The sequence below is a fragment of the Coregonus clupeaformis genome, unplaced genomic scaffold (genome assembly GCF_020615455.1).
Source record: "Coregonus clupeaformis isolate EN_2021a unplaced genomic scaffold, ASM2061545v1 scaf0661, whole genome shotgun sequence".
NCBI classification, from domain to species: Eukaryota; Metazoa; Chordata; class Actinopteri; order Salmoniformes; family Salmonidae; genus Coregonus; species Coregonus clupeaformis.
Window position 1 is genome coordinate 100,481 of NW_025534116.1, and position 15,981 is coordinate 116,461.

Here is a 15,981-nt window from a genome sequence, read left to right on the forward strand (position 1 = left end):
AGGGAGCTTACTAGGGTTTATCTTAGAATGATTTCTAGATGGAATATACTGACTTGGGGTACAAGGTAATAACATCAGAGTGGGGAGTGCCCACTGATGGTTACCAGATATTGTTGAAGAAACGTGTAACATTAAGTATATAACATTTCCTTTGTCCAGAGTTTGGATGACAAGAGGCAAAGCACGTGCCGTTTGTTATACGAGCCCGGTACCGTAATCAATTAAATACTTTGCATCAACTCTCCATCTAAGTGTTAAATATCTTCTTGCATCATGAATTACTTGATACCAGAGGAACTCATCATAACAGCTACTAAAAATTTACCCCATGTGTACAACTTCTGTAAGTGCCTCTACTCTACTGCTCTATGCCACTACGCAAATTTATATATTTTTTTAGGGGAATGGATTAGTGGTTTTCAAGTATGTAAACATAATGAGAAATATCAAATTAGACAATGACATGGTGCTATGATTCAAAATAGGGTGTGTTCAGAGTAATGAGTAAAAAAGCAACAGAGGATAAACGAGTGGGCGCAGGACTTCCCTTAATGTGTAATGGCATTATAAACAGAGTGGGCGCAGGACTTCCCTTAATGTGTAATGGCATTATAAACAGAGTGGGCGCAGGACTTCCCTTAATGTGTAATGGCATTATAAACAGAGTGGGTGTTATTCCATTATGTTTAAAGTACATTATAAAAAGATTGGGTGCAGGTATCCCTTAGTGTATAGAGACATTATAAAGAGATAGGTTACGGGCCTTTGGTGTGGTAAATCATCATAAAAAGAAGTACAGAATTAGTCCTTTGTGAATGACTCAAAACGAGCATGTTGAATCATGGCACCAATGACAAAACAGGCAAACAAAATTTTAATAAAGATCAAGATGGAGGATTTGATTCAAGTATTTGATTACTAATATTGCATGAACTAATAATAAAAACTATAGTGTCAACTCAGTAGACTGGAATCTAGCAAGACAATCACAAGAATAAATCAGAGCTTCATTTAACTCGAAGAGAGAGAAAAAGGAAATGACGAAATTATTACAGACAAATCAGTATTATAAACAAGTCTGTACTAAAAGTATCGAAAATCAGAGAATGGGCGAATGGATGTTAAGTAAATTAGGATTTGTCTATGGGGAACCACATCTCAGTGATGTAGCAGCATGGACAGATAATGAGTATCCTCAAGAAGGGATTTTTAAAAGGGATCAATTACAGATAGCGTGAAAATATATAATTGACAATATCGCCGTAAGCAACACAAAATGGGATTTAGATGATATGAAAGAGGCGTATAAAGCAGGCGATTTAATGAGCGCACGATGACCTGGAAATATAATTAATAAGGAGAAAAAGGCTGCTAACGAAGTTAAGTAGTGGAATGGAACAACATAGGCTATTTTATGAACAAACAGCAGAAAGTACTTTTAATCTGAAGGGTGCATAATAAATTATATAAATGTGTGTGATAATTTGATATAAGTTTGGATAAGAAGTTTCGATATATCACAGAGTTAGGTCATAGAATATCAAGGAGTGGTATGGAGAGCGTGAGGTTATTTTCGAGAGTTGTGGAAAAGTCTGTATTTTCTGGGAGGATCCCATGACAGGCAGGGCAGGGTCCTGGAAACTACAGTCTGTTTTTTGGTTCCGCTGGGAGTATGTTTGGAGAAGTTGATTTGTGTCGATTGAGAATCGTAAAAAAAAAAGAAGGGATTGTTTTGATGTGAGTACCTAAGGATTTCTAACGTTCTATATGGATTATGTGAATATATGAAAATGTGATGAATTTTATGTGTGTTTAAGCGATTACTAGAGATTTGATCAAGTAATAATTGGAATATTATTAGTATACAATATGTTAACCCCAAAACGTAGATGTACGTTGGGTGTGAGAAACAATAAATACAAGTTTTAGAAGTTTGTGCCGTTGATGGATCATGTGATAGAGATAAGGGTTAAGGAATAAACTGCCCATAAGGACTGGAATTTATAGATGTAACTTATAACATAGTACAAAGCCAATTCAGGGTTTCCATTAAATACACTGCTCAAAAAAATAAAGGGAACACTTAAACAGCACAATGTAACTCCAACTCAATCACACTTCTGTGAAATCAAACTGTCCACTTAGGAAGCAACACTGATTGACAATACATTTCACATGATGTTGTGCAAATGGAATAGACAACAGGTGGAAATTATAGGCAATTAGCAAGACACCCCCAATAAAGGACTGGTTTTGCAGGTGGTGACCACAGACCACTTCTCAGTTCCTATGCTTCCTGGCTGATGTTTTGGTCACTTTTGAATGCTGGCGGTGCTTTCACTCTAGTGGTAGCATGACACGGAGTCTACAACCCACACAAGTGGCTCAGGTAGTGCAGCTCATCCAGGATGGCACATCAATGCGAGCTGTGGCAAGAAGGTTTGCTCTGTCTGTCAGCGTAGTGTCCAGAGCATGGAGGCGCTACCAGGAGACAGGCCAGTACATCAGCAGACGTGGAGGAGGCCGGAGGAGGGCAACAACCCAGCAGCAGGACCGCTACCTCCGCCTTTGTGCAAGGAGGAGCAGGAGGAGCACTGCCAGAGCCCTGCAAAATGACCTCTAGCAGGCCACAAATGTGCATGTGTCTGCTCAAACGGTCAGAAACAGATTCCATGAGGGTGGTATGAGGGCCCGACGTCCACAGGTTTGGGTTGTGCTTACAGTTGGCGGATGCTTTAGTCCAGGTCTGGGAGGAGATCCCTCAGGAAACCATCCGCCACCTCATCAGGAGCATGCCCAGGCATTGTAGGGAGGTCATACAGGCACGTGGAGGCCACACACACTACTGAGCCTCATTTTGACTTGTTTTAAGGACATTACATCAAAGTTGGATCAGCCTGTAGTGTGGTTTTCCACTTTAATTTTGAGGGTGACTCCAAATCCAGATAAATTTGATTTCCATTGATCATTTTTGTGTGATTTTGTTGTCAGCACATTCAACTATGTAAAGAAAAAAGTTAATTCATTCAGATCTAGGATGTGTTATTTTAGTGTTTCCTTTATTTTTTTGAGCAGTGTATATTATCATTGTGGAGCTATGGTGAGGAAGTAAAGGAATTTCGTTGGATCAGATGTTAAGACGACAAATCATTGTAATTGGGCTATTTGCGGGATTTCTTTGTCATTTCAATAGCATTGGGTCAATGGTATAGAGTAAAATCTGGGTTTCGGAGTGTAATTCAACTGTTGGTATGTGTTGCTTAGACATATACTGCAGCCAGTGTTTGTTTTGTGATGTAGACTGGAAGATTTAGCAGCTTGTTTGGTTCAAATTGAAAGACCCACAGAAATAGCGTGACGATTTCGAGGTAGTCATTTTTTTTAGTTGCCTAATGGTTTGCTAGCTTAAACGACTGAGAATGGTGTCGTAATGTCAATCAATAGATTGAATATTAATAATATACAGTGAGGGATAAAAAGTATTTAATCCCCTGCTGATTTTGTTTGTTTGCCCACTGACAAAGAAATGATCAGTCTATCATTTTATTGGTAGGTTTATTTGAACAGTGAGAGACAGAATATCAACAAAAAAATCCAGAAAAACGCATGTCAGAAATGTTATAAATTGATTTGCATTTTAATGAGGGAAATAAGTATTTGACCCCCTCTCAATCAGAAAGATTTCTAGCTCCCAGGTGTCTTTTATACAAGGTAACGAGCTGAGATTAGGAGCACACTCTTAAAAGGAGTGCTCCTAATCTCAGCTTGTTACCTGTATAAAAGACATCTGTACACAGAAGCAATCAATCAATCAGATTCCAAACTCTCCACCATGGCCAAGACCAAAGAGCTCTCCAAGGATGTCAGGGACAAGATTGTAGACCTACACAAGGCTGGAATGGGCTACAAGACCATCGCCAAGCAGCTTGGTGAGAAGGTGACAACAGTTGGAGCGATTATTCGCAAATGGAAGAAACACAAAATAACTGTCAATCTCCCTCGGCCTGGGGCACCATGCAAGATCTCACCTCGTGGAGTTGCAATGATCATGAGAACGGTGAAGAATCAGCCCAGAACTACACGGAAGGATCTTGTCAATGATCTCAAGGCAGCTGGGACCATAGTCACCAAGAAAACAATTGGTAACACACTACGCCGTGAAGGACTGAAATCCTGCAGCGCCCGCAAAGGTCCTCCTGCTCAAGAAAGCACATATTTTTTATTTATTTATTTCACCTTTATTTAACCAGGTAAACCAGTTGAGAACAAGTTCTCATTTACAACTGCGACCTGGCCAAGATAAAGCAAAGCAGTGCGATAAAAACAACAACACAGAGTTACATATGGGGTAAAACAAAACAGAGTCAAAAAATACAACAGAAATACATATATATACAGTGTGTGCAAATTTAGCAAGTTATGGAGGTAAGGCAATAAAATAGGCTATAGTGCAAAATAATTACAATTAGTATTAACACTGGAATGATAGATGTGCAAGAGATGATGTGCAAATAGAGATACTGGGGTACAAATGAGCAGAATAAATAACAATTTAGGGATGAGGTAGTTGGGCGGGCTAATTTCAGATGGGCTGTGTACAGGTGCAGTGATCAGTAAGGTGCTCTGACAACTGATGCTTAAAGTTAGTGAGGGAGATAAGTGTCTCCAGCTTCAGAGATTTTTGCAATTTGTTCCAATCATTGGCAGCAGAGAACTGGAAGGAATTGCGGCCAAAGGAGGTGTTGGCTTTGGGGATGACCAGTGAGATATACCCGCTGGAGCGCAGACTACGGGTGGGTGTTGCTATGGTGACCAATGAGCTAAGATAAGGCGGGGATTTGCCTAGCAGTGATTTATAGATGGCCTGGAGCCAGTGGGTTTGGCGACGAATATGTAGTGAGGACCAGCCAACAAGAGCGTACAGGTCACAGTGGTGGGTATTATATGGGGCTTTGGAGACAAAACGGATGGCACTGTGATAGACTACATCCAATTTGCTGAGTAGAGTGTTGGAGGCTATTTTGTAAATGACATCGCCGAAGTCAAGGATCGGTAGGAAAGTCAGTTTTACGAGGGCATGTTTGGCAGCATGAGTGAAGGAGGCTTTGTTGCGAAATAGGAAACCGATTCTAGATTTAACTTTGGATTGGAGATTCTTAATGTGAGTCTGGAAGGAGAGTTTACAGTCTAACCAGACACCTAGATATTTGTAGTTCTCCACATACTCTAGGTCAGACCCAGTCGAGTGTAGTGATTCTAGTCGGGTGGGCGGGTGCAAGCAGCGTTCGGTTGAAGAGCATGCATTTAGTTTTACTAGTGTTTAAGAGCAGTTGGAGGCTACTGAAGGAGTGTTGTATGGAATTGAAGCTCGTTTGGAGGTTTGTTAACACAGTGTCCAATGAAGGGCCAGATGTATACAAAATGGTGTCGTCTGCGTGAGAGGTGGATCTGAGAGTCACCAGCAGCAAGAGCGACGTCATTGATATACACAGAGAAAAGAGTCGGCCCAATAATTGAACCCTGTGGCACCCCCATAGAGACTGCCATAGGTCCAGACAACAGGCCCTCCGATTTGACACATGGAACTCTATTTGAGAAGTAGTTGGTGAACCAGGCGAGGCAGTCATTTGAGAAACCAAGGCTATTTAGTCTGCCAATAAGAATGCGGTGGTTGACAGAGTCGAAAGCCTTGGCCAGGTCAATGAAAATGGCTGCACAGTACTGTCTATTATCGATCGCGGTTATAATATCGTTTAGGACCTTGAGCGTGGCTGAAGTGCACCCATGACCAGCTCGGAAACCGGATTGCATAGCGGAGAAGGTACGGTGGGATTCGAAATGGTCGGTGATCTGTTTGTTGACTTGGCTTTCAAATACTTTTGAAAGGCAGGGCAGGATGGATATAGGTCTGTAACAGTTTGGATCTAGAGTGTCACCCCCTTTGAAGAGGGGGATGACCGCGGCAGCTTTCCAATCTCTGGGGATCTCAGACGTTACGAAAGAGAGGTTGAACAGGCTAGTAATAGGGGTTGCGACAATTTCGGCGGCTAGTTTTAGAAAGAAAGGGTCCAGATTGTCTAGCCCAGATGATTTGTAGGGGTCCAGATTTTGCAGCTATTTTAGAACATCAGCTGTCTGGATTTGTGTGAAGGAGAAGCGGGAGGGGCATGGGCAAGTTGCAGCGGAGGGTGCAGAGCTGGTGGCCGGGGTAGTGGTAGCCAGGTGGAAAGCATGGCCAGCCGTAGCAAAATGCTTGTTGAAATTCTCGATTATTGTAGATTTATCGGTGGTGATAGTGTTTCCTAGCCTCAGTGCAGTGGGCAGCTGGGAGGAAGTGCTCTTATTTTCCATGGACTTTACAGTGTCCCAAAACTTTTTGGAGTTAGTGCTACAGGATGCAAATTTCTGTTTGAAAAAGTTAGCCTTTGCTTTCCTAACTGCTTGTGTATATTGGTTCCTAACTTCCCTGAAAAGTTGCATATCGCGGGGGCTATTTGATGCTAATGCAGTACGCCACAGGATGTTTTTGTGCTGGTCAAGGGCAGTCAAGTCTGAGGAGAAACAAGGGCTATATCTGTTCTTAGTTCTGTATTTTTTGAATGGGGCATGTCTATTTAAGATTGAGAGGAAATTACTTTTAAAGAACAACCAGGCATCCTCTACTGACGGAATGAGATCTATATCCATCCAGGATACCTGGGCCAGGTCAATTTCGAAGGCCTGCTCGCTGAAGTGTTTTTGGGAGCGTTTGACAGTGATGAGGGGTGGTCGTTTGACCGCGGACCCGTTACGGACGCAGGCAATAAGGCAGTGATCGCTGAGATCCTGGTTGAAGACAGCGGAGGTGTATTTAGAGGGTAAGTTAGTCAGGATGATATCTATGAGGGTACCCATGTTTACGGATTTAGGGTTGTACCTGGTAGGTTCGTTGATAATTTGTGTGAGATTGAGGGCATCTAGTTTAGATTGTAGGATGGCCGGGGTGTTAAGCATATCCCAATTTAGGTCACCAAGCAGTACGAACTCTGAGGATGCTGCTATTCCAGTTTCAACTGTTCTGCCTGCGGCTACGAAACCCCTACCTGTCCCAGACCTGCTGTTTTCAACTCTTTAATGATCGGCTATGAAAAGCCAACTGAGAGACCTGAGCCCTAGGACCATACGTCGGGACTACCGGCCGTGGTGACTCCTTGCTGTCCCCAGTCCGCCTGGCCTTGCTGCTATTCCAGTTTCAACTGTTCTGCCTGCGGTTATGGAACCCCTACCTGTCCCAGACCTGCTGTTTTCAACTCTTAATGATCGGCTATGAAAAGCCAACTGAGATTTATTCCTGATTATTATTTGACCATGCTTGTCACTTATGAACATTTTTGAACATCTTGGCATGGTTCTGTTATAATCTCCACCCGGCACAGCCAGAAGAGGACTGGCCACCCCTCATAGCCTGGTTCCTCTCTAGGTTTCTTCCTAGGCTTTCGCCTTTCTAGGGAGTTTTTCCTAGCCACCGTGCTTCTACACCTGCATTACTAGCTGTTTGGGGTTTTAGGCTGGGTTTCTGTACAGCACTTCGAGATATTAGCTGATGTAAGAAGGGCTATATAAAATAAAATTGATTGATTGATTGAGGATAGATGGGGGGCAATCAATTCACATATGGTGTCCAGGGCACAGCTGGGGGCTGAGGGGGGTCTGTAGCAAGCGGCAACAGTGAGAGATGTATTTCTGGAAAGGTGGATTTTTAGAAGTAGAAGCTCAAACTGTTTGGGCACAGACCTGGATAGTATGATAGATCTCTACAGTAGATTGCAACTCCACCCCCTTTGGCAGTTCTATCTAGACGGAAAATGTTATAGTTGGGGATGGAAATTTCAGAATTTTTGGTGGCCTTCCTAAGCCAGGATTCAGACACTATACAGGGCCGTCTGAAGTTTGCCAATGAACATCTGAATGATTCAGAGGAGAACTGTGTGAAAGTGTTGTGGTCAGATGAGACCAAAATTGAGCTCTTTGGCATCAACTCAACTCGCCGTGTTTGGAGGAGGAGGAATGCTGCCTATGACCCCAAGAACACCATCCCCACCGTCAAACACGGAGGTGGAAACATTATGCTTTGGGGGTGTTTTTCTGCTAAGGGGACAGGACAACTTCACCGCATCAAAGGGACGATGGACAGGGCCATGTACCGTCAAATCTTGGGTGAGAACCTCCTTCCCTCAGCCAGGGCATTGAAAATGGGTCGTGGATGGGTATTCCAGCATGACAATGACCCAAAACACACAGCCAAGGCAACAAAGGAGTGGCTCAAGAAGAAGCACATTAAGGTCCTGGAGTGGTCTCCAGACCTTAATCCCATAGAAAATCTGTGGAGGGAGCTGAAGGTTCGAGTTGCCAAACGTCAGGCTCGAAACATTAATGACTTGGAGAAGATCTGCAAAGAGGAGTGGGACAAAATCCCTCCTGAGATGTGTGCAAACCTGGTGGCCAACTACAGGAAACGTCTGACCTCTGTGATTGCCAACAAGGGTTTTGCCACCAAGTACTAAGTCATGTTTTGCAGAGGGGTCAAATACTTATTTCCCTCATTAAAATGCAAATCAATTCATAACTTTTTGACATCCATTTTTCAGGATTAATTTGTTGTTATTCTGTCTCTCACTGTTCAAATAAAGCTACCATTAAAATTATAGACTGATTCTGTCTGTCAGTGGGCAAACGTACAAAATCAGCAGGGGATCAAATACTTTTTTCCCTCACTGTAGATATAAATTGAATGTATGATCGTCCAAAAAGAGTAGGTGTTTGTTTTACTACCTGTAGCCTAATTAGATGGGACAGTTACCTAAATCTACTGACTGCTAATAATAGGGGACTGGTAATTACGATAGAGCTGTAGCCATGGTAACATTCTAGGAAAGGGGCACAATATAAAGCAGTGGCTGTAGTGTTGAGAGAGTTGAGGTGGGTTATTCTGAAACGAGCTACAGTACTGGGGAGGCAAGTAGGCACAGATAGAAAATAGAACGGAGGAATATTTGATAAAATAGGGTGGGGTCTAGTGACCCGAAGCTGAATAAATCATTGGGAAAATACCTAAGCACAGGAGAGGAAAGTGGTTTTATAGGTTTGAGATAAGATAAATAAAGAATGTAATACCAAAGCACAGGAAAGTGAGTGTGTTTTCTTAATGGGAAGTGAAGCAAGGGGACAAAGAGAATAAACAGACTATTAAAAACACAAGGGATAAAAACTCATTGTTGAAAAGAAGCAGAATATGAAGATATATTAGGGAGAGAGATACCATTAACTGAGGGCTAGAAACACTTTTTGCTGAGAAAGCTAACAGAAGTAATTTACCTTGCATCCTAACAGAGACACTGAACCAAAACATAAAGCTACAACAGCAATCTAGGATTGTGAAAGTTGTCAAGTTAGTTTTTAACCTTACGATAGAGGTAAACGCAGAACGCTGTTTGAGAATGAGTTTTATTTTTTTGTCTACTAGTAAGAATGGAAGAGTTTCCATGGTTTTGTCTGCGGGTGTTAGCGACTGGGGCTCGCTGAACTACAGGGGGCTATAAGGGACATAATGGGTTCAGTTTGGTGTATTGGGATCACTGGTTGCTGCGGAAAAGGAGGAAGTCAAAGGGGGGGTGAGTGTAACCAGTGTGAAATGGATAGCTACTTAGCGGTGAGAACTACTAGCATTTCCATTTGGTGACGTAACTCGCTCTGAGACCTTGAAGTAGTTGTTTACCTTGCTCTGCAAGGGCTGCGGCTTTTGTGGAGCGATGGGTAACGGTGCTTCAAGGGTTACTGTTGTCGATGTGTGCAGAGGGTCCCTGGTTCAAGCCCATGTAGGGACGGAAGCAAAACTGTTACATTGATGCTATTGACCCGGAGCACTGGTTGCTGTGGTTAGATTATAGGAAAGGGATTGTCCTACCAATCCATGGCGGCCTAGGATAACCTAGTAATTAAAGTGGATTCACTGTGAATAGATGTTTTGTTTGTTTTGACTATAATTTAACAATTTGTCACCTGCTAAAGTAACATTGGATGGAAAGACAGCGGTAGAGAATAATATAAATTGTAGAGGGTTTTCTGGGTTAAAAAGTAAGTAGGTTAATTGGGAAATGAGACATGTCGAATTGGATTGTTTGAGTAGACTAGTATTAAAATAATGCCTTCTAGTAATGTGAATGCAAATATGTTATTAGGTAGTAGTGGTTTGTGGATAGAATTGTCTAATGCCATGATTTAGTCTGCGGGTGAAAGAGAGTCGTGCTCGTTGGGCTATATCAGGATGTAAAGGACTCAGAGGGTAATGTGAAGCAGAGATCTGAATAGGTGAATAGGAAACGTTCTTTGACAATTTTTTATTATTATTATTCAATTCTATAGTTTGCGTAACACCAGTGAGTTATGTAGACAGTTAATTAATTCTAAAAACGATCATCTGTTTCTGTTATGTTGAAATTAGGGGATGGCAGGTAGTTTAGACTATTATGCTGATCGGGCAGCGCTAACTTTTTGAAGGTTCTAGATTTGTTGGTCAACAGGTTTATATTTTTACTAAATCAATGCAACAGATAGCGATTAAATTAACGGAAAGGGGTTATAGGTTTATTCCAATTAATGAAACGTGGTATTATCTGATATGTCTTGAGTGGGAGTTTTTTCCACAGGATTGATGGAAGGCCCCTCCAGAATATATTAAGGGAAAAGTAGGTGACAACGTCTCAAACAACTTTTTTAATAGATGCCTGGGATAAAATATCACGGCTTCCTTACGAGGAGTAATTGATTATATTGGCGAATGAATAAAATATGACATTTAGAGGGGTGACAGGGACAATATAAGGGGAAACAGATATTTCCTATGTTGTTGATCAAGTAATGATACTAGGATCATTTGACATGGGAGCAAATGGAGCCGATTTTGGGGTGGAATAATCATTGCGAGAATTACAGAAAGTGGAATCTAAATTGTACTCAATTGAAAATACTCATTGCAAACTCAGAGAACATTGGGTGGTTTTCATCTTGTGAGAGATTTTAGGTCATCTTATTCTTGAGTAGAAACGAGGAATTGGATTGAAAGAAACGATTAGTGATATGAGGTAGTACAGTGGAATTATCTGCATCATGTTGTGTGTGTAATTACTATTTTGGGGATTGCTGATTATAACTGAATGTTAACAACTAGTCAACTTTCTGTTCCAGGAGAAGGGGGGTTTCATTATCTTTTTCAGATGTTCCCCAGTATGTGGTCTCACTGAGTGGACTATTTAATTTCGTTGAGGGGGGTTTTGGCTGATTTCTTTTGATTTTCCCATGATGTCAAGCAAAGAGGCACTGAGTTTGAAGGTAGGCCTTGAAATACATCCACAGGTACACCTCCAATTGAGTCAAATTATGTCAATTAGCCTATCTGAAGCTTCTAAAGCCATGACATCATTTTCTGGAATTTTCCAAGCTGTTTAAAGGCACAGTCAACTTAGTGTATGTAAACGTCTGACCCACTGTAATTGTGACACAGTGAATGATAAGTGAAATAATCTGTCTGTAAACAATTGTTGGAAAAATTGACTTGTGTCATGCACAGAGTACATATCCTAACCGACTTGCCAAAACTATAGTTTGTTACCAAGAAATTTGTGGAGTGGTTGAAAAACGAGTTTTAATGACTCCAACCTAAGTGTATGTTAACTTCCAACTTCAACTGTATGCGGTATGTTAATATAAATGTACATTCTGCCAGTGTCAATGGGTGCTAAGTTGAGGGTTTTAACTTTGAGTGATAGGAACAATGTGAATCACCAAGAATTGTCATTCTAAATTTGTGTTGGATAATTAATTTGATTTAGGTTATGATTTATAAGATGACTGAGTGATTTAAGTAAGTTGACACTGCAATTAATGTATTAGATATTGATTATTTTGATTGTTATACTAATTGTGATATGGGTAAAGAAGTTATGTGAGCTAAAGATGTTGAAACTATTCTCAGCATGCCCTGGCAGTGCTGGTACAATCGCAAGATACATGTCTTAAATAGATATTATGGTTAAAACAATGCTACATTAGTTATAATGTGTTAGGATACACAATTTGGAATATTACTGTTTGAAACATGTAAGGTTGATGCAAGGATTGTGCCTGATATCAGGAACATGTTGATTCACTGGGTTTGGTCACTATATACATTATTATATTGGGATGTATTGATATGGGACCTATAAAGTCCCAGAGAGGGGGGATTGAGGTGTATTTTTACATTGAAAGGTTTAAACATTGGTACATATGTGTTGTTAGAACTTAATGGGTTCATATCACTGGGGTTGCTATGTGAAAGAGGAATGTTTGTTTTCTATCTTTATCTGATCTGACCTCGGGTTGAATTCCTCGCTCCTAACTAATCCAAGGCAGTCCTGATTTGTCAGGGACTGGAACCAGAGTGTTATCCTTTGTCTCTATCTAAGGAATATTACTGGAACGGAGTCGGGGTTGAACAGAGTTCAGACTAAACATGGTACCTACTAACAGTATTGGGTTTTCAAGCAATTGGGTCTGAAAGGGCACTCATTAGACAATATGTAATGGATACTCGCATAGCATTGGATGCTATTACAGCAGCTCAAGGGGGTGTGTGTGCGATTGTAGGAGGAGATACATGTTGGGCATACTTGCCATCAGAATCAGGAAGGTCTTGGGAAGCTAAGGGAAATATTAGAGAAATACAGGATGGAATTAAGAATACGAATAGAGATGCAAAAATATTAAGGGGATATAGCAATTTGAACGCTGTTGAAGTCTTTTCAAGGTTTGTTAGTGGTAATTCAATAGGAACATGGATGGCAAGCATTCTAGATCCCCTAGTGGCCATAGTAATTATTGTAGCCATAGTGATGGAGTGTTGCCATAGTAATTATTGTAGCCATAGTTATGGGGTGTTATTTTCCCATATTTCGGGGATTGATTTTGAGATCTGTACAAACGATTACGAACATGCCAGTGATTACAGCTAGACATGTATAAGGCAAATCCCTGCCTTATCTTAGCTCATTGGTCACCATAGCAACACCCACCCGTAGTATGCGCTCCAGCAGGTATATCTCACTGGTCATCCCCAAAGCCAACACCTCCTTTGGTCGCTATTCCTTCCAGTTCTCTGCTGCTAATGACTGGAACGAACTGCAAAAATCTCTGAAGCCGGAGACTCTTATCTCCCTCACTAACTTTAAGCATCAGTTGTCAGAGCAGCTTACCGATCACTGCACCTGTACACAGCCCATCTGTAATTAGCCCACCCAATTACCTCATCCCCATATTGTTATTTATTTTGCTCATTTGCACCCCAGTATCTCTATTTGCACATCATCTTCTGCACATCTATCACTCCAGTGTTAATACTAAATTGTAAATATTTTGCACTATGGCCTATTTATTGCCTTACCTCCATAACTTACTACATTTGCACACACTGTATATAGATTTTCTATTGTGTTATTGACTGTACGTTTTGTTTATTCCATGTGTAACTCTGTGTTGTTGTTGTTTTTATCGCACTGCTTTGCTTTATCTTGGCCAGGTCGCAGTTGTAAATGAGAACTTTTCTCAACTGGCTTACCTGGTTAAATAAAGGTTAAATAAAAAATAAAATAAAATAAAAATAAATGTATCAGTCAATATTAATGCAGGGAGGAAAAGTACAAATTCTTCATCTATATCATCTTATTCAAGTGTAGAGTCCATTGATATTGTTGACTGAGGATTTGGGAATGTGATGTGGGAATTTTATGACGTTGAATATAAGGTTTACAGGATGCGTAACGGGGAACGTGACTATTTTAGTAGATCAGATAGCGCCCCAAGTAACCAGAGAAAAGCTTGGGGTTCCTCTGAATCAAGAAAATGAAGAATTCAGTTTTTATTGGGATATATTCATATACCTATATTGTAGTTTACATGTAACTTAGAAATGGTCATGAATCAATGTATCTGGTTGGATGATGTCATGATGTTCAACATTCATTTTATGTATGTTTTTCTTGTATGGTCTATGTGGGATTTTTCCTTATGTATAAGTGAGGTTTTGCCTACATAGATATTAAGCGTGAATATAGTAGTTAATCATGTATCGATCTTTTACTCGGACTGACTCCATAGAGGTTGAGATGTTTGATCGTGCAGGAGCCAGGTGACTGAGAATCTATACCTTTGTTGATGAAATATATGGAGAATCTGGTTGGATTCAGGTATAGAAAGTAGAGGGGGATGAATTCTCCGGTATCTAGCATAGTTTAGGGTCTAATCATATATCTATACTACTGATTTGGGAACATTTTAGTTAATATGAAGTTTTGTGTGAATTGTTGGGTTTAAGTAATGTTATACAAGGGGAATTTTACTTACAACAAAATAAAAAAGAAATGGGGGATTGATATAACGTCTTGTCATAGTGTTGTATGAACAAGTTTAAATCTGTTAGATAGGTAACTCTTGGTGCCACAGAGTCTGAATGCTAAGGATTCCAGTATGTCTAGGGAGCTTACTAGGGTTTATGTCACGCCCTGGCTCTGGGGACTCTTAAAAGTTGAGCCAGGGTGTGTTGTGTCTATGTTGTATGTTCTATGTTCTAGTTCATTTGTGTTTCTATGTTGGCCGGGGTGGTTCTCAATCAGAGGCAACGAGAATCAGCTGTTGCTTGTTGTCTCTGATTGGGAACCAAACTTAGGCAGCCTTTTGTGCACTTGTTATTTGTGGGATCTTGTTCCGTGTTGGTTTGTATTGTATGACCGAGGACTTCACGTTTCGTTTTGTTGTTTTGTTATTTGTATCGTGTTGCTAAGTACACTATTAAAGAGAGATGTACGCATATCACGCTGCGCCTTGGTCCACTCATTATGACGATCGTGACAGAAGATCCCACCAAAACAGGACCAAGCAGCGTGTTCAGGAGCTAACGCCGGGTAGGGAACTGGAGAAGTTGGCAATGGCCCAGGTGGGCCAATGGTGGTCCTGGGAGGACATGTTCGCGGGCAAAGGGCCATGGGCTAAAGTTAAAGCCCTGGCGAGAGAGGAGGTACGACGCCAACAGTGTCGTCGTCGGACAGGCGAGAGGCAACCCCAATAAACAATTTTTGGGGGGCACACGGCATGGACGACGGGGATGCTGGAGGCAGCGACAGGGCGTATCTGCAGTATAAGGGAGAAGGAGTGTGTAGAGGCACGGCGAGAGGAACTGAGTAGGCAGCAGAGGGAGCGGAGGTTTATGAGGAAACCCAGTCCCGCTCCTCGCACCAAGCAAGTGGTGTGTGTTCCCAGTCCGGCCCGGCCCGTTCCTGCTCCCCGCACTAAGTTAGTAGTGCGTGTTCCCAGTCCGGCCCAACCCGTTCCTGCTCCCCGCACTAAGTTAGTGGTGCATGTTCCCAGTATGGCCCAACCCATTCCTGCTCCCCGCACTAAGTTAGTGGTGCGTGTTCCCAGTACGGCCCAACCCGTTCCTGCTCCCCGCACTAAGTTAGTGGTGCGTGTTCCCAGTCCGGCCCGACCCGTTCCTGCTCCCCGCACTAAGTTAGTGGTGCGTGTTCCCAGTCACGGCCCAACCCGTTCCTGCTCCCCGCACTAAGTTAGTGGTGCGTGTTCCCAGTCCGGCCCAACCCGTTCCTGCTCCCCGCACTAAGTTAGTGGTGCGTGTTCCCAGTCCGGCCCGACCCGTTCCCGCACTAAGTTAGTGGTGCGCGTTCCCAGTCCGGCCCAACCCGTTCCCGCTCCCCGCACTAAGTTAGTGGTGCGTGTTCCCAGTACGGCCCGACCCGTTCCTGCTCCCCGCACTAAGTTAGTTGTGCGTGTTCCCAGTCCGGCCCGGCCTGTTCCTGCCCCTCGCACCAAGCCTGTGGTGCGCGTCGCCAGCCCGGCCCGGCCTGTTCCTGCCCCCTCTCACCAAGCCAGTGGTGCGCGTCGCCAGCCCGGCCCGGC